The following is a 21,937-nucleotide window of genomic DNA, read 5'->3' as shown; positions in this document are numbered from 1 at the left end:
TTAAAAACAAACTAGTATTTAATATTCTGCCACCTTCTGACTTTACAGTTGCAAACTATCACTATTGTAGCTCTTCAGGAGGTGTGGAAAGTTTTGACAGTTGGGAATCTGTGAGGAGGTACTAGATGCTGGAATAGGATGCTGGAATAAATGCATCAAATCAACTGTATCGGGCAGTATTTTTATTTTTTCACATTTATATACAGGCCTTTCCAGAAAAGATACATGCTAGCCCATATTGGTGGCATAAAAAAAGGCTTTTTAATGTTTCACATTTGTATACCACACTTCCTCCAAAGAGCTCAGGGTGGCATACATAGTTCCTCCCTTTTTTTGTCATCCCAAAAATCCTGTGAGGTAGGTGAGACTGAGAAAAAGTGACTGGTCCAAGTTCACCCAGGAAGCTTCATGGCTAAGCACAGATTTGAACCTGGCTCTTCCAGGTCCAAGTCCAATTCCCAAACCACTACACTGTCCTGGTTAAGCAGAATGTGAACGTGTTACCTTTCCAGCCATTTTGCAGATGAGAAAAACTGAAGTGGAAGCTGTTGGAGAAAAGAAGGGGGAAGAAGGGAAATTGAAAATGGCAATTTTTTGTGTGTGTTTGCAACCACCCGGGCCAGTATCCAGCATTCTGGCTACCTCTTGGATGGTGAAGAGAAAAGACACCAAGGTAACTACAAGAAAAAATAACAAGGCAAGCTGATGCCCATATCAGTTCCTGTGTTGGAGGAAATGGGTAAAGGTATCAGAGGGCACAAAGCCCACAATTATGGCATTTGATTGAATTTCCACCCTACATTTCAAACACAGCTTCTCAGAGCTGTTAAAGATGTTAAACTATGGAAAAGCTAAGAATTTTTACAGTAAAAGCAAGGTGCCGTAAAAGCAGATTTGGCAGCACTGGGCAGGAGAAAATAAAATAATTACATTAAAAGGCCTAGGCAAATAGAAAAAGGTTGGTTTTTGTTTTTTTAAAACCTGGCATCAAAATGAATACAGGCTCAGTGCCAGGTGTATCCCTCCGGAGAGGGAGGGCATTCCACAAACAGAGGGCCTCCCCAGAGAACGTACCTCATGGTATGGAGGTGGCCTGACGGGGGCAAAATGTTGAAGCCCCTTGCCCCGCCTGATCTAGCTCTTGCCTTAACCGTGCTAGTTACAGAGAAAAGGAAAGTGGCTGATGCATTCCTGGTGATGTCCCAAGGGGTTATTATGGGGTTGTTATATTGGTCTCGCAGAAAGAGAACAAGGCAAAGTGATATAATGAAAGTTAGCTACCTTACGGCCTTGCTGTGAGGGTAAAATGGGGTGCATGAACACAACCCTGAACTTGCGACAAACGTAACAAATAAATGCAGGTTCATGTTTCCTGTCATTGACAGAGGGCTGCAGTTTGAGTGCATTGGAGCACTGTATGGGGGTGGGCAGAAAACACCAGGTCCAGCAGCCTTGGAAGCTTCTAATGCTAGACACTCTTTAGGAGGGGAGCATCTTTTTTTGCATGGTGAGGAGGGACCTTAACATAAAAGTGTGTGATGCATGTGTGCATACCCCTTCATTGCTGCAGCTATGCTGTTCACCGCCTCTTCCATAGCTAATGCAGCTTTGCTCTGGGGCTGCAGGACACTGCTGATGGCCCCTTCTTCTGTCCAGTATTTTCACCACTGAAATGGATGCTGCTTTGCTTCTGGGGTGCTGCTGGCAGAGGAGCGGCTACCATTGTTACAGCCCAAGGCTTGCCTGTGTCCACTTCTACCTTACCCTGACAGCTTGTTTCTGCTGCATGGCTGCTGGCGGGGGGGGGGAGGAAGAGCGTGGGTGCAGTACAATTGACTAGCCTGAGCTGGGACTTGGGCTGGGAGGCAGCTGCATAGAAGTGGGTGCTTTGTTGATGGCACTGAGCAGTGGCTCAGGCAAGTTGGTCAGCATAGGTGCTCCCACTCACTGCTGCTAAATTGGTCAGCAGTACCCAGAGGCAGTAAAGTAGCACCTCCTTCAACGATCTGTTGCCTAAGGTAGGGCCTCTGAGAGGAATTTTATCAGGGGGTACAAAGTTTCTTTTGGGTCCCCTCTCAAGGGGGAGGGAGGATGGGGGATCACTGATCATGGGGTTCAGTGCAGGACTTTTAAATTAGGAAGAAGTTTTGCATCGCTGTAGGGCTACGGCCTGGCACATGTTCATGTTTCGGAATAAAGCACTGTTATCTACAGTGAGAGGACTCACTGTAGGGAGTCCTACACCAAGAGGACACACAAAGTAGAAGAGATGGCTTAACTGGAAGCCTTACCCTTTGCCTGAGATCAGTCAGTGAGGCAGGTGTTAGAGGCCCTGTCACTGAAAAGGCCATTTCTTGCCTATTTCATATTCTCCCTCTTTTGCTGCATTTCTGTGCCCCTTAAAAGTGCTTTAAAAAGTCTGTTTTTCATAAATCAATAGCATATGTATTGTCACTTTTGTAAATGGCATGTTTACTTTCTCACAGGGCAAAAGGAATAAACTGTGATTGGTCTCATAAAGACACTATGCTATCCACCTTCTCTCTGGTGCCTTGCTGTGTCTGTATGTAAGGAAATCTTGCTACCTGCTCCTTGGGTGTTATGGCTTCTAGCCTGCTTGGCCAACTCCATAAACCAATTAGAAGCTCCATCTGCGTCCCAGCATCTGAGAGATGCCTTTACATGCATATCACCATTCTTGCAAGGTTAACAGAGCCTGATCCTGCTCAAGTAGCCTCTCAGCAGGTTCAGGAGCTAAGATGCATGCAGGATCTTAAAAGCACTGTTTCTGCTTCTCGGTTTGTCTTCATCTGAATCCACTGCTCTCACTCTCTAGGAGGCAACTAGGGCACAGATCATCGGTGCAACATGGGGCTACACCAGCAAACACAGAGGTGCAAGGTGAAGGACTCTTGTTCCCTGCCAGGCATGATGTCAATATGGTATGACAAAACAAACAAAAGTCGTATCAATTATCATTCATGTAAGAGACACATCCTATGTTTTGGTGAACTCCCTCAACAGAACAGGAGATGGGCTGGGAGCCCATGAACAAGATCAGTTATTCCTTTTCCCACATTTCCTTTGCTTAACAATTTTTCAGACTTAACACTCAGGCCTAGGTGAGTTGTTTCTTCAGTGCCTAAGGGGAATTTGTTTGTCTTTTGCACTTAAGTTACATGCCTCTTATGACCTGCACCTTCTTCCTATTTAACCTGTCTTTTCCCAAGCCCCCATCTAGGAGAGCTAGTGAATTGCATGTTTCCTGTGTAGATCATCCTAGTTTTCTACCACAATACCACATCTTAGATTCTGCCCTCTCATTTCTTTCATGTCTCACCTAGAGCAGAACATTGTCTTGCCAACCGTCTTACAGCAACAACCTTCCTCTCTCCTTTTGCTTCCAATGCACAGCCTCTTTCCAATATAGCTTCATTCATTTGTTAAGGGGCTTGCTATGACAGCAAAATAGGGAGACATTTTCTCATACAATCTCCTTGATGCATGAACTAGCTTGCCTACGTCCACCCCTTGGTGTCCAACTGAATTCTTCCAGGACCCTGCCAGTCTCTGTTGCTATGACGAGGTCTACCACTGGAAGAACAATGTAGCAGTGCAACACAGCCAATTCCCACTATCTCCATAACATGCTGCACCTTGTGCAAACTTCTGCTGCCATGCTTAAAGAACTGCTTCTGCAAGAATGCAGCACTGTGAGATATGAGCAATCTTCCTAATGACCACAAAATGCAGCATCTCATACGACTCCTACCGCTATGAGGAGAGGTCTGTGCTTCTGGAAGAATGATGCACAGCCTTGGATATACACTCAAGAAAAGGACTGTCATGTGAGAGCTTGGCACCTTTTCCATGCCTGCTAGCTTGTTAATCTCCAATTAGTGTGACTGCAGCGAGCATGAAAAACAGCAGGTTGCTTACCTGTAGCTGGTATTCTTTGAGTGGTCATCTGCACATTCATGCTGTCCATCTATTATTCCTCTCTCTGTTAGTGTTACATTTCTCTTTGAATGCTTAAGAGTGGTTAGAAAGACCTGAGTGGAAACATGGTAGCTGTGCCTTAAGCCTTTGTGCTTTCACGGTCCTTGTCTTGAGGGTGGTCAGGGCTACTACCAAAGATCTTGGCAAGAGCTTTAGAATTTTCCAAAGCTATTGTGTGCAGACCTCATTAGTGTGACTCCATAGATAACCACTTGAACATCAGTTACAGGTAATCAGTCTGTTCTTAACCCTATACTGTTTTCCTGCTGAAAAAAAATAACTGTGTTTTACAAATACTGTTGGGGAGGTCAAGAACCAGCCCAAAACTGCAGCACAGATTGGAGCACTTAGCCCACATTCCAGTCTGGAGCCAGATCATGTGGGTCTTCCCCCCCCCATCCCCAGTTTAGTTTAAATACCATGTAGAGAGGCATGCTGCCAGGCTAGAAACTGCAGTGGGAGGGAGTTAAGTGCTCAAGCTCTCCCCCCACCAAGGTTTTGGGTTATTGCACAGCCCTCCCACCAGTAATATTTGTAAAACAGCATTTAGGAATGTTGGGTCCAAAGTACAAATTTGCATGAAAGTGTAACTCTGCCCCTAGTCAGGTGGGACCATAGTGAAGTCAGAAACAGAGGCAAGCAGGTGGTTTCCGACCAGTAATAGGATATGTTTGGGGTTTTGTGTGTGTGTGTGTGTGTGTGTGGGGAGGCTCTTGTTTGTTTTTGTTTTGGAGTTATTTATATCAATCTATATTTATAGAGGAAGCATAACAAATCTGTTTTATGTGGTGCAGTCTGGCAGTTTCTTATTTTATATTTTTCCAGCACAAATTGCAGGCCATTCACTACATGCAAACTATAAGGAAATCACTCAAAGGCTCGCCTATGCCAATGGTCAACCAATCAATATGGATTACTGGGCCACATGCAATATTTGTGCATCAAATCGTGTATTTCTCCAAGCTCCAATGGTAGAAATTCCTGCAAAAGACACAAAATGAATCCCCCTACTGAGAGCAGTGGTGGCGCTAGGGGAGTGTGGACCACACTGGGTGACATGTATGGGGGGGGTGACACCGCTACTTGACAAAATTTTTTAAATCTTGGTATTTTCTAATAATATATATCAATCAATGTGTGATTTCATGCAGAATGCAATGAAACAGACCACACTGAAGTATCTCTATTCTATCAAAAGTTATAAATGGTACATCACAAGTTATCAAAAGTTATATATGGTACAACATGCCCACCGCCCAGGGTGCTGGCCTGCCCATTGCATGGGAGGTGATCCTTCATTGGGGTGATGTGTGGGCCACCTGCATCAAATGACACAGACCCTACTGCCACCACTAACTAAGGGCTAGATTCGTCTTTCCCGGAGCAAAGCAGATGGACTAAGACATCAAGTGTCAGGGACCAGAAGAGACTCTAATAAACACCTCAACATAATGCAGTGAGTTAAATTGTCGATTTAAACTGCACAGTATTTTGGGAAGCAATCCTGCACGAACAGTGGGACATAAATACTTGTAAGCTGCTTTGGGCACCTCATTGGGATGGGCCGCTGGAGAGCTGCTGCCAGGCATTGTCGTGGGTTGTGTTGGGGGTCACTCAGAGGCCTGCCTTTGGTGCCCACAAGCCTTCAACAGCAGCAGTACATTGCTAAGTCACTGTCACTGCTTTCTTCTTACCCCCTGCAAATGGAATTCCTACAGAGGTCCCTGCAACTTCTGGAGAACTCTGGAAAAAGACCATTCATGGAGGCGAAGGGGAGGCAAAGATGACAAACGCACAATTCATTTGCAGGTTGCTCTGTTGTCACCTCTCCAAGCCATAGGTGGTGATAGGAGCATCTGCTGCTTAATCTTCAGCATAAACTCTCTCCCAGCCCTGGCACCTTTACCAGGCAGCAGTACTGCCCTTCCATCAATGGCACCTAGAATGACAGCACCATTTTAGAACTTCTGTACATCCATGTGGCTTATCAGGCTTATCAAACTGAGGTCCAACAAAGGTGGCAGAAGCAGAAAGGCAGCAAGGTAAAGCAGCAAGAGGCTGGACACCATGGTGATTTTTGCCTGGAGCCCACAAAACCTGACATCAGCCTTGTTAAAATTCTCATTTAGTGACAGCTCCTGCACTTTTTAAGGCTCTCTACGTATTGGGCTTTGTTTGTTTTAATAGGATCCCCATATGCTGTAAATGGAAGCCAGTTTATTAGCAGATTCTATTTTTGGACTTTTAGAACATGATGTTTCAAAACAAAACAGCATGCAGGGCAAAATAGAGCCCAATGGTTCCTCATAAGTGAAATGCAGCGAGGCAGTGAAAGTTCTGTAGTACCATCTTCTATATGCAACTTGCTAGGAAGAGCTGAAGTGACCATAAAATGCTGTCACCAAGCCCCATCATGGCAAGAGCATCCAAATGGTACCAGAAGGTATCCAAAACTGTGGAAAAAGTCCAAGAAAAAACAATTGCATCCCTCTATCTAGCTCTTGGCATAGGGGTCATTAACCTGGACAACCAAGGTGGTTTCAGTCATGTAACCAGGTCTGAAAAGAATCCAATCTCAGATTACAGTACTTGGAAATGAGAGGCCACCACTCACTCTGTTTCCTTGCCCAAAGGGGAAACAGACTGGTGATTATTCTGATCAGCTGGATCCAATGATGGCTTTTTTTAGGTGTGCATGAGCTACCGCCTCCTTGAAGGAACTGGGACCACTTCCTGTGTCAAAGAGACACTGAGCAGTTCTGAAACCATATACTGTATTGAGTTTCACTCTGACTACTTGACTTCGCCAAGAACTGCAACGGCTAAAGCACAGGTAGTAGGCTTCACAGTTCCATGTAGCCTATCTGCATCTTCAGCCTGGCAATGGATCAAGAGTTCCAAGTGAACATGTTCCGACAAAGGACAGAGGTAGAATGAAGCCTTAAATTCCTCCAGCTCAGATTACCTCCTCCCCTCTGCCTGGAGAGCAGAATTCTGGCGTCTGTCTTCATTTTCCATCACATCCCTCCTGGCCTGTTGCCAGTGTTGATGAAAGGTTCTTGGCACTGGAGGGACTGGGTTTTCAAGGGGCTCAGAGCCCAACCCTGAGCTCTTCAGCACTGGTGGTATAAGCATAACACCAGCACAGGGTGTCATAAAAGTGCCATAAAGCATGTTTACGACACCCTCCTTGTAGGGACCACTGGTGCTGCTCCAGTGCCAGATGGATACCACCAGGAGGAAGGGAAGAGCTCTAGGCAACAGTAAGGTTTGTCAGGGCGGGGCAGTAATGTTTATAAGGTGTCCTGTCCTGGGGCAGGGGGAGCAACTGGGGTGGGAGGGGGCCCTTCTCTGCTGGATCCTATACTCTATTTTGGGCAGGAATAGCCGGTACAGACTGGAGGAGACCCACTGGGGGACCTGCACCCTTACCTGGGGGGATGAATGTTCCCTTGCCCCAAGGAGACTTCGGTGGCTGCCATGGTACCCATAAGATACAGTGGTAGCCATTTCGGCATTGCTGCTCTTCTGAGCTCTGGGCAGCTTAGGATAGGGCTGCCTGGCTCAATGGACACTGGCTCTAGGATCTCTGACTCTGGGGTCTCCAGCTCCTGGCTTGCAGGCCTAGGATCCAGAATGGTGCTGGGATCTGGGACTGGGTTTCGGACTGGTCTTGCCTGCTCCACTCTCGTCAGAATTTGAGTTACTGTTCATGGCAGGTGTCATGATGCCATGTTCCTTTCAGCTCCAGGTCAAAACATAGCTTTTAAAGAAGGTATTTGGTGGTGTTTGATCTATTGCTGCTGTCTTTTAATATCCTGTTGAATTTAGATGTACTATACATCTTTTTTTAATTGATTCATGTCTTTTATTTTGTTTCATTATGTTTTTGTTGTAAGTGGCTTTGGGTCTTTTTAAGATGAAAGTACAATAGACCTTTAAAATAAATAACATTTGACACATTTAGAAAAGAGGTGCCTGAGGGGGGGACATGATTGAGACATACAAAATTATGCAGGGGGTGGACAGAGTGGATAGGGAGATGCTCTTTACACTCTCACATAACACCAGAACCAGGGGACATCCACTAAAATTGAGTGTGGGGAGAGTTAGAACAGACAAAAGAAAATATTTCTTTACTCAGCATGTGGTTGGTCTGTGGAACTCTTTGCCACAGGATGCGGTGATGGCGACTGGCCTGGACGCCTTTAAAAGGGGATTGGACATGTTTCTGGAGGAAAAATCCATTACGGGGTACAAGCCATGATGTGTATGCGCAACCTCCTGATTTTAGAAATGGGCTATGTCAGAATGCCAGCTGCAAGGGAGGGCACCAGGATGAGGTCTCTTGTTATCTGGTGTGCTCCCTGGGGCATTTGGTGGGCCGCTGTGAGATACAGGAAGCTGGACTAGATGGGCCTATGGCCTGGTCCAGTGGGGCTGTTCTTATGTTCTTAACTACAATTCCCAGGAAGCCTTGCAGGTCTCTTGTTATCTGGTGTGCTCCCTGGGGCATTTGGTGGGCCGCTGTGAGATACAGGAAGCTGGACTAGATGGGCCTATGGCCTGATCCAGCGGGGCTGTTCTTATGTTCTTATTTTAACCATTTTTTCTTTATTCAAGCGAGGTGCTCGGAGTGCTGTGCAGGATTCTTATTACCACTTTTCAATGATTAATGAGTTTTGTATTTGAAGGAGGAGCAGACCATCCATCTGTGCTAACCGTTCATGTGGTGTTTTCCCTTGTCCACCGGGCAGTCTATTCCAATTTCAATTTCCAGTGTTCTCTCCTGTCCTGCCCCTATAGTGCCTTTAACTCCACCTGTTATAATGGCCCTCAGAGACTAGACTTGAAAAATCAGGCACAGTGGAGCTTGCTGGAGGAATGTTATTTCTAAGAATATTGTGTTACTGTTGGCCTGGGAACTCTGGTGGCAAAGCTTACTTGATTCAAGAGGAAGCAACCTTAAGAATCTGCAAAGGAGAACCCAGTCACCTGCCAATAGACCATTAGGCAGCGGCAGTAGCGGAGACAGGTTAATATCTAGTAGCAAGTCAGGGTGTCATGGCTCAAGTCAGCTACACTTGGCTTTTTTCATAAATCCATTGGGTCTTAATCTGATAGCTGAAGGAAGGAAACAAGTTTCCAGGATGAGCATTCTATAGTGTGGGTGGAACCACTGAAAATGTCCTGCTCTTGGTAGCAGGGCCTAGGAGAGGGGGGTTAAGGGGGTAATTTGTACCTGGGCCCAGGGTCAGAAAGGGGGCCGAGGAGCCAAAGTAGGGGGCCCAGAAAGTTCCTGGGACCTGACATTTTCCCATCTTACCTGAACTAACTGCCAGCGCATAACACTGGGGCACAACCACGTGCATGCAGTGTTAACTGCTGCTACAAGCCATGCACACCCGGCCCAGGAAAGCATCCATGACCCTCCTTAACACAGTGTGAAATCTGGGAGGAAACTGGCCTCCTACAATAGCTCTTTGGCTTGTGGATCCCATAACCATGGAGGAGTGCATAGAAGCTCAGGGACCCAGCTGTGGGGCTACAGCTGCTGCAGAAGTTAATTTTGGTCCATTCTAGTGTGAGCCTAAATACGATAATGCTAATATTTTGCAATCCATTTTCTATATTTCAAAAATTTTAGAGAGGTGTGGGAGTGTGTTTGGTTTTCCTTATTACTTTATCTAGTTGCTAATGCCAGATGGTCAGGTAGACCTGGACTCTGCATCACGATGCCTAGTAGACCTGAGCTCCAAAGACTATTGTGGCTGTCAGCAGCCTCCCCTGCCCTATTCCCCCCCCCCCGTTTTGCCGGCCCCCATTGCCCCCTTCCTCTTTGGGAAGGGGCCCAGAAGAAACTTTGTACCCGCTGCTAAAATTCCTTTCATAGGCCCTGCTTGGTAGACTTCCGCTAAACCTCATTTGGCAGAGGCACTCGGAGTAGGCTTCAGGTGTAGACTGGATCACACAAGGAAGTACATATGGGAGATGGTGGTCCTTAAGGCAATGTAGAGCTTTGATCTTAAACCATTGTAGAGCTTTGAAGAGAAGAGTCACTTTGAATTGCACCTGGATCAGAAACAAACCAGAAGCCATTGTGACTAAAATTATTCTTGGATTAAAATGCTCCAAGAATCTAGCCCTGATCAAAACTTTAGCAGTGGCCACCACTGTATTCCACAGGGATACAGGGAGACAGCCAGAGATCTCCTCGGGGTAAGGGGAACATCGGTCCTGTTACCCTGTGTTGGGCCTCGGCAGCCTCTATGAATCTATTTGGGTCTGTGCCAGCTCAATCACTAGTGCAGATTCGAGTAGCCCCATGCAGGGTTTTCAGGCATGGGAGAAGAGATAGGATGTAGTGACAGCCTCCACTGCTGTCCCTGCCCTCCCACGCCTGAACCACCCACCTCCCTGCCCTCCCCTACCCCAAAACACCCACTTCCCATCCCCATTCCACTCCTTCCCCTCCACCAGCGCCAGGAGAGGCCTCTTAATGGCACATTTGCAACCAGTAGCTGACTTGGAATTGGTAGGATTGGGCTGTAAGTGGCCTTAGGCAAGCCAATCTCTCAGCCTCAGCTTCTCAGTTGCAATATAAGGATAATAATACTTCACAGAGTACATGTGAAGCTCTTTGCACACTTAGAAAATGCTGTACCAGTACTAAATATTATTGCTTGGCAAATAAATGGCAGAAGAGGAAGGTGAGAGAATGAGCTGATTGTGGATAAAATCAGCTCACATTTGTTTTCCTCCAAAGATATTCCGCCACATGACAGCATGAATGGAAACATTAGATGGAGGAAGCGAGCCAGAGTTGGGGGTGGGAGCAGAGCTTGTTTGGAGAGTGGATCCAGTGTGTCAAAACCTGAGATGAACTGAAGGTGGAGACTACAAGGTCTGTGGAGCAGAAGACACAGAAGAAGTGTTGCAGAAAAAAAACAACACTTGAGGTAATGGAAAGTGTAAAAGGCTGAGTGTGGGATGACTGAACCTCGAGCAGTGCTAAAGAAGACAAAGTGATGGTTGGAAGAGGGAATTCCATAGTGAAGAAGTCAGAAATGATCTTGTTCAAAAACTGTTCCAAGGGTAGCCAAGGCAGTGTGTGCGAACCTCAGTTCAAAGAAGAAGGTAAGGGGGGGAGACAGCTGGATCAGGAGGCCTATCAACATGATTGCCAAAATAACCAAGGAGCACAGTGAGGGTATTGTTGAAGTAGAAGGAGTGAGCCAGGCATCAAGGGAGGGTGGAAAAAAGAGACCAAAGACCAGCTACAGAGATTAAAAGAGATGAAGAATCTAACAGAGTGAATGTCAAAAGTTCTAAAGAGCCTAAAGGAGGAAGCTTCAAAAGAGAACAAGGGGTGACAGGCGGGAACTTGTAAGTTCAGAGAGAAAGCCACCACCTTCAGGGCACATTGTGTGGGAGAATAAGAAATCTTCAAAGGAGGGGACCATAGCAATCACAGAGCGGTGAAACCAAGTTTCAGTGGGCGTAAGCTGGAGGGACCCAGAGGACAAGATCATGGACAGGAACTGTTTCTGAATGTGGGAGCAGCAATCCCAGGCAGAACTGTTGACTGTGTTGTTATTGTGTCATCCATGTATCAGAAAAAGAAACCATGGAGGGGGAAAGGCAATGAATGGGAATAAGTTTTGGAGACAGCGGGGTAGGGGGAAGTCAAAATGCTATAGTATGGGAAAGCACCAGAGAGCTGTGAAAAACTAGCATGCAGGGGCAATTATAAACCTGCTAAACCCCATCTCTTCTGGAAGTTTTTACTTTTTAATAAACTCCTTTTATTGTATACTATTTTCCATCTACCTGATTTCAGTTCACTTGGGAAGGAGCTGGTTACCTCTGACTTTCCAAACCATCCACTTCTGCTACCATCAGGCTTTTAAGGGGACCCCCCCACACACACACGCATCCAAGATTTTCCACCATGAGAGTTCCCAAGGTGGCCACCTCTTGGCAGTGTTAACTACTATTCCAGTTTAATAATAATAATAATAATAATAATTAATAAAACTTTATTTTTATCCCGCCCTTCTCCCCAAAGGGACCCAGGGCGGCTTACAACATATTAAAAAAACAAACAAAAAAACAACAGATTAAAACATAATTTAACAGATAAAAACATTAAAAACACATTAAGAGAAACCATAAAAACAGTAATCAGATAAAAGTCAGAATAAAAAGAAGCATAAAACAGCAGTTCAAGGAGGAATCACGCCTGTAAGAAACTAAAAGATGTATAAAAGATGTTTAAAAGGCCATAGAGTCAGAAGGCTTGTGTAAACAACAAGGTCTTCAGGCCTCGCCGAAAGGTCTCGAGGGAGGAAGCCATTCTCAAGTCAAGGGGAAGGGAGTCCACAACATTGGTGCCACTACTGAGAAGGCCCTATTTCTTGCCGCTGCCCCACGTACCTCTTTAGGCGGCGGCACTTGTAAAAAGGCCTTCTCTGATGACCTGAGAGGACGAGCCGGATTGTACGGGAATAGGCGATCTCTAAGATAGCCTGGCCCAGAGCAGTATAGGGCTTTAAAGGTCAAGACCAGCACCTTGAATTGGGCCCGGAAACAAATGGGCAGCCAATGTAGCCCCCGGAGAAGCGGGCTGACAGAGTCAAACCGCCTAGCTCCAGTGACCACACGGGCCGCCGCATCCTGCACTAATTGCAGTTTCCGAACCGTCTTCAGGGGCAGCCCCACATAAAGCGCATTACAATAATCTAACCTCGATGTCACCGTAGCATGGATCACCGTGGCCAGGTCTGCACGATCCAAGTACGGACGCAGCTGGCGCACCAGCCGAAGCTGCGCGAAGGCCCCACTGGCCACAGCCGCCACCTGAGAGTCCAGGAGCAGCTGCGAGTCCAGGTGGACCCCCAAGTTGCAGACCTGCTCCTTCAGAGGGAGTGCAACCCCATTCAGAGCAAGCCGATAATCCAGCACCTGCATCGAGGATTTCCGAACCAGGAGAGCCTCTGTCTTATCCGGATTTAATTTCAGCTTGTTAGCCCCCATTCAGATCCTCACTGCTTCCAGACAGTGCTCCAGGCCCTCAACCACCACCCTGGAGTCTGGAGGAAAGGAGAGATAGAGCTGGGTGTCATCAGCATATTGATGACACCCCACTCCAAACCCCCGGATGACCTCTCCCAGTGGTTTCATGTAGATATTAAATAGCATGGGGGACAGAAAATTTATCCTTTAACCATCATTATCCAACATTCTTCTGTTGGTCCAGTGAATGAACTTTCAGTACTTTACAGCAATTCTCATCAGTCTGCAACAGCCAACTTTGGGGCTAGACTTTCCACTGCAGGCTGGGCCATTGCCAGACTTAATCAGATAGACTGGAAGCTGGTGTGAAAGCATTGCATGTTAAGGACATACCTGCCAATATTCCCTGCCTGGCCTCAAGAGAGTGGTGATACATCATTATATTATTGTTAAGATTATTAAGATCTTACGGAGTCCTGATGTGACTTGGCAGTACATTTTCTAGATCATAATCTCAGCTAAAATGAAGACACACAGCCCAAGCCTATGCATGTCTATTCAGAAGTAAGTCCCATTACAGTCAATAGTGCTTACTCCCAGGAAAGTGTGGATAGGATTGGGCTGACAGTCAATTCATAAAAATTATGTCAGCAATAAAATATCAGGCTATAATAAATTAAAAGCCAACCAGAACAAATGTAATTTTAGGGAATGCTTAAAGGTGGTCACTGTGGGGGCCTGACAGCTCCCTGCGCAAATCATTCCAAAGGTGTGGCAGCAGGGCTGGTGCCAGGCTATTTGGCACTCTAAGAAAGGCTAACTACTTTCACGCATAGGTGTGCGTACACACACAATTGTCAAACTTAATTTTCAAAAACAGCTGTCCTGTTGAAAAAATGAATGCTCAAAACTACTGGTTGGCAACCTTCAGTCTCGAAAGACTATGGTATAAGCCTACAGCACCTGGTATTCCCAAGTGGTCTCCCATCCAAGTACTAACCAGGCCTGACCCTGCTTAGCTTCCAAGATCAGACAAGATCAGGGATGTGCAGGGTACAGTATTTTAAATTGCAAGAATAAGTAACACAACAATCTTTGCTTATCTTTCTCAAATACAAAAGAAAATGTAATAGTACACAAATCATTTTGAATAATTGTGACTTGTGAATGTATGATTAATTTCATAGCACTGTTATGGTACTTATCTTAAAATAAATTGTCAGTTGCATTTTTTACATGGGTTAAAAGAACAAATCTGTATAAAATTGTGCCCCCCAAAGGTCAGTACTGTGCCCCTCTGAGGTCTGTGCCCTAGGCGGCAGCCTAGTTGGCCTAATGATAGCACCAGTCCTATGTGGCAGGGTCTCTGGCTTTGTCACTGACTATGAAATTAGTATTGGTGGCAGTCTAGTAAGCAGGGACCAAGGAGTTACTAAGGCCCAGGTAGAGTCTGTTTGGCTCAGTTTCTCCAGGGCCCATCTAGGTTTATAGGTTTACCTTTCTCCTCATTGTGCATGTGCACATACACACACACACCATAATTTGTCCCAATGTCTGTGTCTCTCCTACACAGGCGCAAGAAGTCAATACCATTTTTAGAGCTGGCAAACATTGGTCACCCTGTTCAGTATTTAATTTGACACTTCTGGGTGGACGAAGAGTCAAAGCACTCATAAACACATATAGCCACCACAAGACAAAGGGGGAGACTTGAAGGGACTGAAGAAAATAGTTTGTGGAAAAGGGTGGTGATAAGTCTGCTCAGCCTCAAGGAGAATCAGGCCCTCTTTGAGCATTCTGCTCTAACCATGAAACCCAAGCTTGTTGAGGTTCACTCAAACAAGCCCAGTATAATTGAGTAGACTCTTGAGCAGACTGTAAGAGTGACGGAGCAACACACCGATGGCCACAGAGAGTGAGTGGTATGCCAGAGGCCAGAGATTTGATGATTCATGAGGCTGTCCATGAGAAAAAGCTGGAGGGATGGCACTAGCCTGCTTAGTCACATGACTTGGCAAGAGCAAGAAGAGACAGGAAGTGGGAGAAGAGCACTGGACTGAAGAAGAGGAGCCACAAAAGGAGCAGGGCATGGAATCCTGTGGCTGGCGCAGATGCCAGGAGCAACCTTGTGCCCCATCTGCAAGCCACCCTGTGCATCAGTTGCATGCCTTGGCTGTAGCTCTGCTGTTGCCAACATAGAGCCAAGCAGTAACCAGCACACACTGCCATCTCCAAGCTTTGCTGATGCTGTATATGGGATTTCAAGGAGAAGGTGGGGAAAATGGGGGGAGGAACAATGGACAGAAGCAAGGGTGGGAAGCCTTTTGTTGTCAGGTTGGCCCCAGCTCTGCCCACAACTTGCTTGGGTGCTCACACAACACCAGCTGCAAGATCCTGGAAGAAGATAATCTCCTCCAACAGGACAGACACACATGCCACAGGCACCAAATTCTGCTGCAGTTGTTGCACACTTGCAACAAGTGTTGTTGTCCCCTCTGCTGTCTCCACTGTTTGACTGCTGCTGTCTGCCTCAAAGGACACAATTCTGCTGCATCTTTGCTAACACACCACCCACAATATTTCCACTACTATTCCACTCTTGCAAGGCTATCTCTTGGTTCAGCTAGACAAGGGGTGCTCACACTTTTTTGGCTCGAGAGCTACTTTGAAACCCAGCAAGGCCCGGAGATCTACCAGGGGGGAAAGAAGCGTCTGACAGACACCCCCTTTAATGTATGGAGCCCCTGCTGGAGTCTAGTCAGTTTTGTCAGTTTTGTTGCTGCATGCCTGAAGAGCAGCTAAAGTGTCAGTTTCAGTGTTAGTTTAGTGTCAGCGAAATATGTCAGTTTGGAGAGACAGGGCTCCGCAATCTACTCATTTTGCCTCGCGATCTACCGGTAGATCGCGATCCACCTATTGAGCACCCCTGACTCATTGGTTGTCTGCAGCCATAGCTAGCCTCCTTCCATGTGTGCCTGTTTAATGTGATTCACAGGGTGGCCACAAAAGGGGCTATGGTTGGGTCAGCAGAAGGCTACAGGCATGTGGAAGCTGGGGTGTGCAGCTGCAGTATGACCTTCAAAGCATCCCCACTGTGACCACAGAATGTGCAGTGCATTGCAATCCAGAGGAAGGCTGACTTTGGGACCTGAGCTTGGAGTCAGAACCTAAGTTGCCCTATAAATTGCAGGGCAGTGTGGCATTTGCCCCCTCCTATCCCATCTTGGCTCTCATTCACAGTTTGTCAGAAAGAACAGAGATTCCTTCCAGTCCCTAGCAAACAAGTGAAAACTACCATGACTTCTTCCAGAGAGAAACACGCGTGGAGTTACTGAACACCCCAATCCATCTGGTCTCCTGCACTTTTGCAAGTATTGTGGTAGACTTCAAACTACCAGGTGCAAGTAGGGGCTAGGTGCACTAGTAAGTTTCTTGGACCCATTGAGGACTATTCTGTTGGCAACCCTACAGATGAGCAGCTAGGACAATAGTGGCCATTGCTTCAACACATCTGATGGCTTATCCTTCTGGCCTGGTGTTCATGGCCATGTGGGATTCCCATTCTCAGCTCCTGCTTGAAAGCTGCTGGTGGAGAGCAAAAACCAGACTCACAAGACATAGTTAGCAGTAATGTACACCTGTTGTGTGTAGGTGTGTGTGGGTGATGGGGTGTGGCTTGGGTTTAACTCGGGTGACTTTATTAAACACGTGAACAATTTTTAAAACATGAAACCTACTAAACACACCATTCCTCCCTCACCAGTCTGGGGTGGCAAGATGATGCCTAGGATGCAGCTGGGAAATTTGGGTTAGGGATGGGATGCAGGTTGCAGTTGCAAGTTGCAAAAGCTACATTATATATATACCTTAGGACAGGGGTCGGCAACCTGCGGCTCTAGAGCCGCACGTGGCTCTTTCAGCTGTCTGCTGCGGCTCCTCCCGGTGAAAGTGGCAAAGGGGTTAACAGGAGGCACCTGTGTTGGGAGGGCAGACTGCTTCCCTCCGCCCCCTGAGCTCACTGCCCTCCTCTCCCTTCACCCCCACCTGCCCACATTTGTTTCCCTTTTCAATTTTGCCTGCTCTGCAGGCTTAAGCTCCCTGTTTTTCCCTTCCCCAACTCTCCAGCAGGCTCAGCCAATCAGCATCCAGCAGGCTCCTGGCTTTTTCTGTTGGAATGGCTCAGGGCCCTTCACTGGCTGACCACCAGCCAATCCTGAGCTGCCCTCCTCTTCAGCCATTGCAAGCCCTTGCAGCCCGCCTTTCCTTGAGCAGGTCTCCACTCAGTGCAAGGAGAGGCTTTTCCTCCACAGCAGAGGAGACATCCTGTGTGTCTACTCAGTAGTAAGCCCCATTACAGCAGATGAAGCTTACTCCCAGGAAAGGGTGCCTGGGATGGCAGCCTTGAAGCCTGCTTAAGGCCAAGCACAAGGACGGGTGAGTGGGAGCTTGCGCAGGTCTGTTCAAGAGTAAGCCCCGATGTAGTCCCTGGGCTACTCCCAGGAAGGTGTGGAGGGCTGTAGCCTCAGCCGCCTCCTGTGCAGGTCTACTCACAAGTAAGCCCCGCTGTAGTCAGTGAGGCTTCCTCCCAGGAAGGTGTGGAGGGCTGCAGCCTCAGCCCCCTCCTATGCAGGTCTACTCACAAGTAGTCAGTGAGTCTTCCTCCCAGGAAAGTGTGGAGGGCTGCAGCCTCAGCCCCCTCCTATGCAGGTCTACTCACAAGTAGTCAGTGAGGCTTCCTCCCAGGAAAGTGTGGAGAGGACTGCAACCTGAGAGCTCCAACCAACTTGTCTGCTCAGAAGTCCCATTGTAGCCAATGGGGCTTACTCCCAGGACAGTGTGGAGAGGGTTGCAACCTAAGTGAGGGAGGGCAGGCAGGCAGGCAGGGCAGAAGCTGGCCTGTGGCTGCCCCCCCCCTTCTTCTCTTCCCCACCTCTGGAGTCTGTGTCCTTTTTTCCTTCCAGCAGGGTGCCTCTGGAAGATGGGGGGAGTTCTTTAGTATCCATGTAAGATAAGCAGATGTCATAACCACCATATGTATTGGAATCCTGGAAGATCTGGTGAGGAGGTAGATGTGGTGTCAGCAGTGGCCCCTTTAAGGGTAAGGCCTGGGCATCCAGCAGAGTGTGCTGCACAGCTGCAGCCACTTGAAGGCAATAGGGCCCTCAGGGATATAAGGAGCACCTGAGGAAGGGGGTGTGGGTTGTAGAAGGAGTGCAGGTTGGAGAGGAGACTGACTTGCCTTATTGACTTTGACACTCTGACTGATTTGACTGACTTACTTTGGAATCTTACCTTGGACTGTGACTTGGCTTATTGACTTTGGACTCTGCCATGGATACTCTGACTGACTTTGTAATTAATGGACTGCAGGAGACACTGGAGTTTGGTGTGTGGCTGCTGTGCCCTAGACCTGCTGAGGACCCAGGGTCTGCTGTAGTGGTGGGAGGCTGCTGGCAGGAGAGAGGACCTCTGCAGGTTAAACAGGCGAGCTACCCTGGAGGTGGGGTCCAGTAGGACTGCAGGGCAGAACCAGGGTCATTTGTTGGGGGAAAGAAGGGGAGCTAATTTGCTTAAAGTGGGCATAATTCTCCAGGCAGAGAATGGCCTTGGAATCAGGCAAAACACCATAGAGGCCCAGGCGTCTGAAAACACAGGACAAGAATGTATGACAAAACTAACTAAAAGCTACAAGAGGGGGCTACATTATAAAAATGGGACCTATAAGAGCATAAAGGTAAAAAAAACAAAACAAAACTATATATGCAGTATTATCTTCATTTTAGATGTCAAAAGGGTTTTGTGGCTCCTGAGGTTTTTTTCCCTCTGGAAAACGGGTCCAAATGGCTCTTCGAGTGTTTAAGGTTGCTGACCCCTGCCTTAGGAGATGGCACAAAATAGCAAATGATATATTATCTTGAACTCTCAAAGCCCTACCCAATGCTTAAGCCTCAGCATTTTGCAGAACTGAAGGCCCACCTGAAGCAAAACAACTCATCAATTCACACTCGGCAGCAAATCGAAAACGTTATTGAAGCTTTTGCAAAATCAGGCTAAATGTGATCTGTTTTTTCCAAAGCAGGGAAGTTACTCTGATGCGTCATCAGGTCTCAGAAAAGATTTTTGAGCGCTGAGCTTTCTAAGGCTCAGACTGGTTTGCTCTTATGTATAGCCTCAGAGAGAGAGAGAGAGAGAGAGAGGTCAAAAATTACTTCCTACCTTGTGGAACTTTAAAGGCTAGCACATTTATTGCAGCATAAGCTTTTGTGGGTCAGGGCCCACTTCATCAGATAACTGAAGTTTAATCTTCAGGCAGATGTGAGAGTCCGTGTTCACGTACATATTGGTACAGAAAAAAAAAAAGAAAAATAGGGGGATGTCAGATTGCAGGAAAAATTCTGTACAGGTAGATTACCTCTTATCCAGACATCCAAAATCCAGACTTCTTTTTGTCCAAGACCTGTTTTCTGTAGTGTGAACACTAAAAGGCTTTGTTTTCATTCCCACGGACAGTGCAGGTACAGGCTGTCAGTTCTATGTTCTGTGGCATACAGACATTGTTAAAAAATGTTCAAGAGGCAGATACCCATATGGGTAACTGTGAAAAAAGCAAGAGGAAGCATTTCTCCTCACATTCATGCAATTATTCCAAAATTCTAAGTCCAGACACTTTTCCATCCCAAGCAGTCCAGATAAGGGATAATCAACCTGTGGGCGCAATCCTAACCCCTTATGCTTTCCCGCACTGACATAAGGGCAATGCAACTCTGACGGGCAAAAAATCAAAACTTTAGATATAGGCTGATGGGTTCTGAGCTGTCTGTGACAGATCAGGAGAGACATCTTGGGGTGGTGGTGGACAGGTCGATGAAAGTGTCGACCCAATGTGCGGCGGCAGTGAAGAAGGCCAATTCTATGCTTGGGATCATTAGGAAGGGTAGAGAACAAAACGGCTAATATTATAATGCCATTGTACAAATCGATGGTAAGGCCACATCTGGAGTATTGTGTCCAGTTCTGGTCGCCGCATCTCAAAAAAGACATAGTGGAAATGGAAAAGGTGCAAAAGAGAGCGACTATGATGATTATGGGGCTGGGGCACCTTCCTTATGAGGAAAGGCTACAGCGTCTGGGCCTCTTCAGCCTAGAAAAGAGACGCCTGAGGGGGGACATTATTGAGACATACAAAATTATGCATGGGAAGGATAAAGTGGATAGAGAGATGCTCTTTACACTCTCACATAACACCAGAACCAGGGGACATCCACTAAAATTGAGTGTTGGGAGAGTTAGGACAGACAAAAGAAAATATTTCTTTACTCAGCGTGTGGTTGGTCTGTGGAACTCCTTGCCACATGATATGGTGACGGCATCTGGCCTGGACGCCTTTAAAAGGGGATTGGACAAGTTTCTGGAGGAAAAATCCATTACGGGTTACAAGCCATGATGTGTATGTGCAACCTCCTGATTTTAGAAATGGGCTATGCCAGAATGCCAGATGCAAGGGAGGGCACCAGGATGTAGGTCTCTTGTTATCTGGTGTGCTCCCTGGGGCATTTGGTGGGCCGCTGTGAGATACAGGAAGCTGGACTAGATGGGCCTATGGCCTGATCCAGTGGGGCTGTTCTTATGTTCTTATGAGGTAAGGGAACAAACTTTCTCTTACTTTGAGGAGGCCTCCGTGAGTGACATCCAACTGCAGGATGCAGTCCATGTCCCACTGGCACTGCTATGTCCCACTGCTATGCCCCACTGGCCAGCGCTAGAAAGCACGGACATAAGGGGTTAGGATTGCACACTGTATTTATGAATGGGGGGGCTTTATATCAGGCCTGGCTTGAAACCAGCAACCACCAGAACCCCTGGGTAGGACTGTTGCAATCTCACATATTGTGGCAAGGAGTTCCACAGATGAATTGCATGCTGGGTCAAGAAATATTTCCTTTGGTCTGTCCCAGCTCTCTGCAGCGCAGGAGAGTGTGTGCTGCAAGAAACACTGGCTGGCATTGATGGTGCCAGAATAATTTTTAAGTGCCTGACACAGCCATTGCCCTCTGGAAATCCCTTGCAGGAACCCTGCAGTGCACAGCAGCCTCTTATGCTTTGCTACATGAGAAGGACTTCTCAGTGTGTGTGTGTGTGTGCATATATATATATGGTGCGTGTTTGCATTATATACTATATATATGTGCATACATATATGAGTGTGTGCATATATATGTATATATATGCTTGTGTGTGTGCTTGCATGCACATGTGTGTGTGCATTCCTGCATGTACATCCATGTATGCAGGGCTTTTTTTCTAATGGAACACCGGGGGGGGGGGGGGGGACGGGACGGTGTTCCGGCACCTTTTTGCAGGGGCCCCTCCCCTTCGGAGGCATTCCAGGAGGGGGGGAGCAAAACAGAGGCAGAGTAGACAGGCACAGGATTGGACTCTAAGGCTGCCATCCTATCCACAGTAAGCCCCATTCACTAAAGTGGACTTCTGAGTAGACATGCATAGGATTGGGCTCTTAGGCTGCAATCCTAGACACTTTCCTGGGAGAAAGCTCCATTGACTAGAACGAGACTTACTTCAGAGTAGACATACCTAGGATTGGGCTCTTAATCCTGGCAGAGATATATATCTGCACCCGTTTTCACATGCTAAGGGCAGGTGAAAAGGGATTCTACGTGTGTACAACATGCTGTCCAGCCTTGCCAGAGATCTTCTTTGTCCTTCCCCCACAAGCATGCCCTCCGCCAGCCAGCGTTTGCAGCTCCTCTCCAGCAATGCACAGCACAGGGCAGGGCAGCAGAGAACATACAATTGCATGCCATGTGCCTTCCCAAAGACACAGAGTATTCTGATACCACAGCAACTGTTACCCTGCACATGCCTCATCTTGTCTGATCTTGGAAGCTAAGCAGGGTCAGGCCTG

The sequence above is a fragment of the Tiliqua scincoides genome, chromosome 7 (assembly GCF_035046505.1).
Source record: "Tiliqua scincoides isolate rTilSci1 chromosome 7, rTilSci1.hap2, whole genome shotgun sequence".
Classification (NCBI taxonomy): domain Eukaryota; kingdom Metazoa; phylum Chordata; class Lepidosauria; order Squamata; family Scincidae; genus Tiliqua; species Tiliqua scincoides.
Note: the sequence above shows the minus strand (reverse complement) of the source record.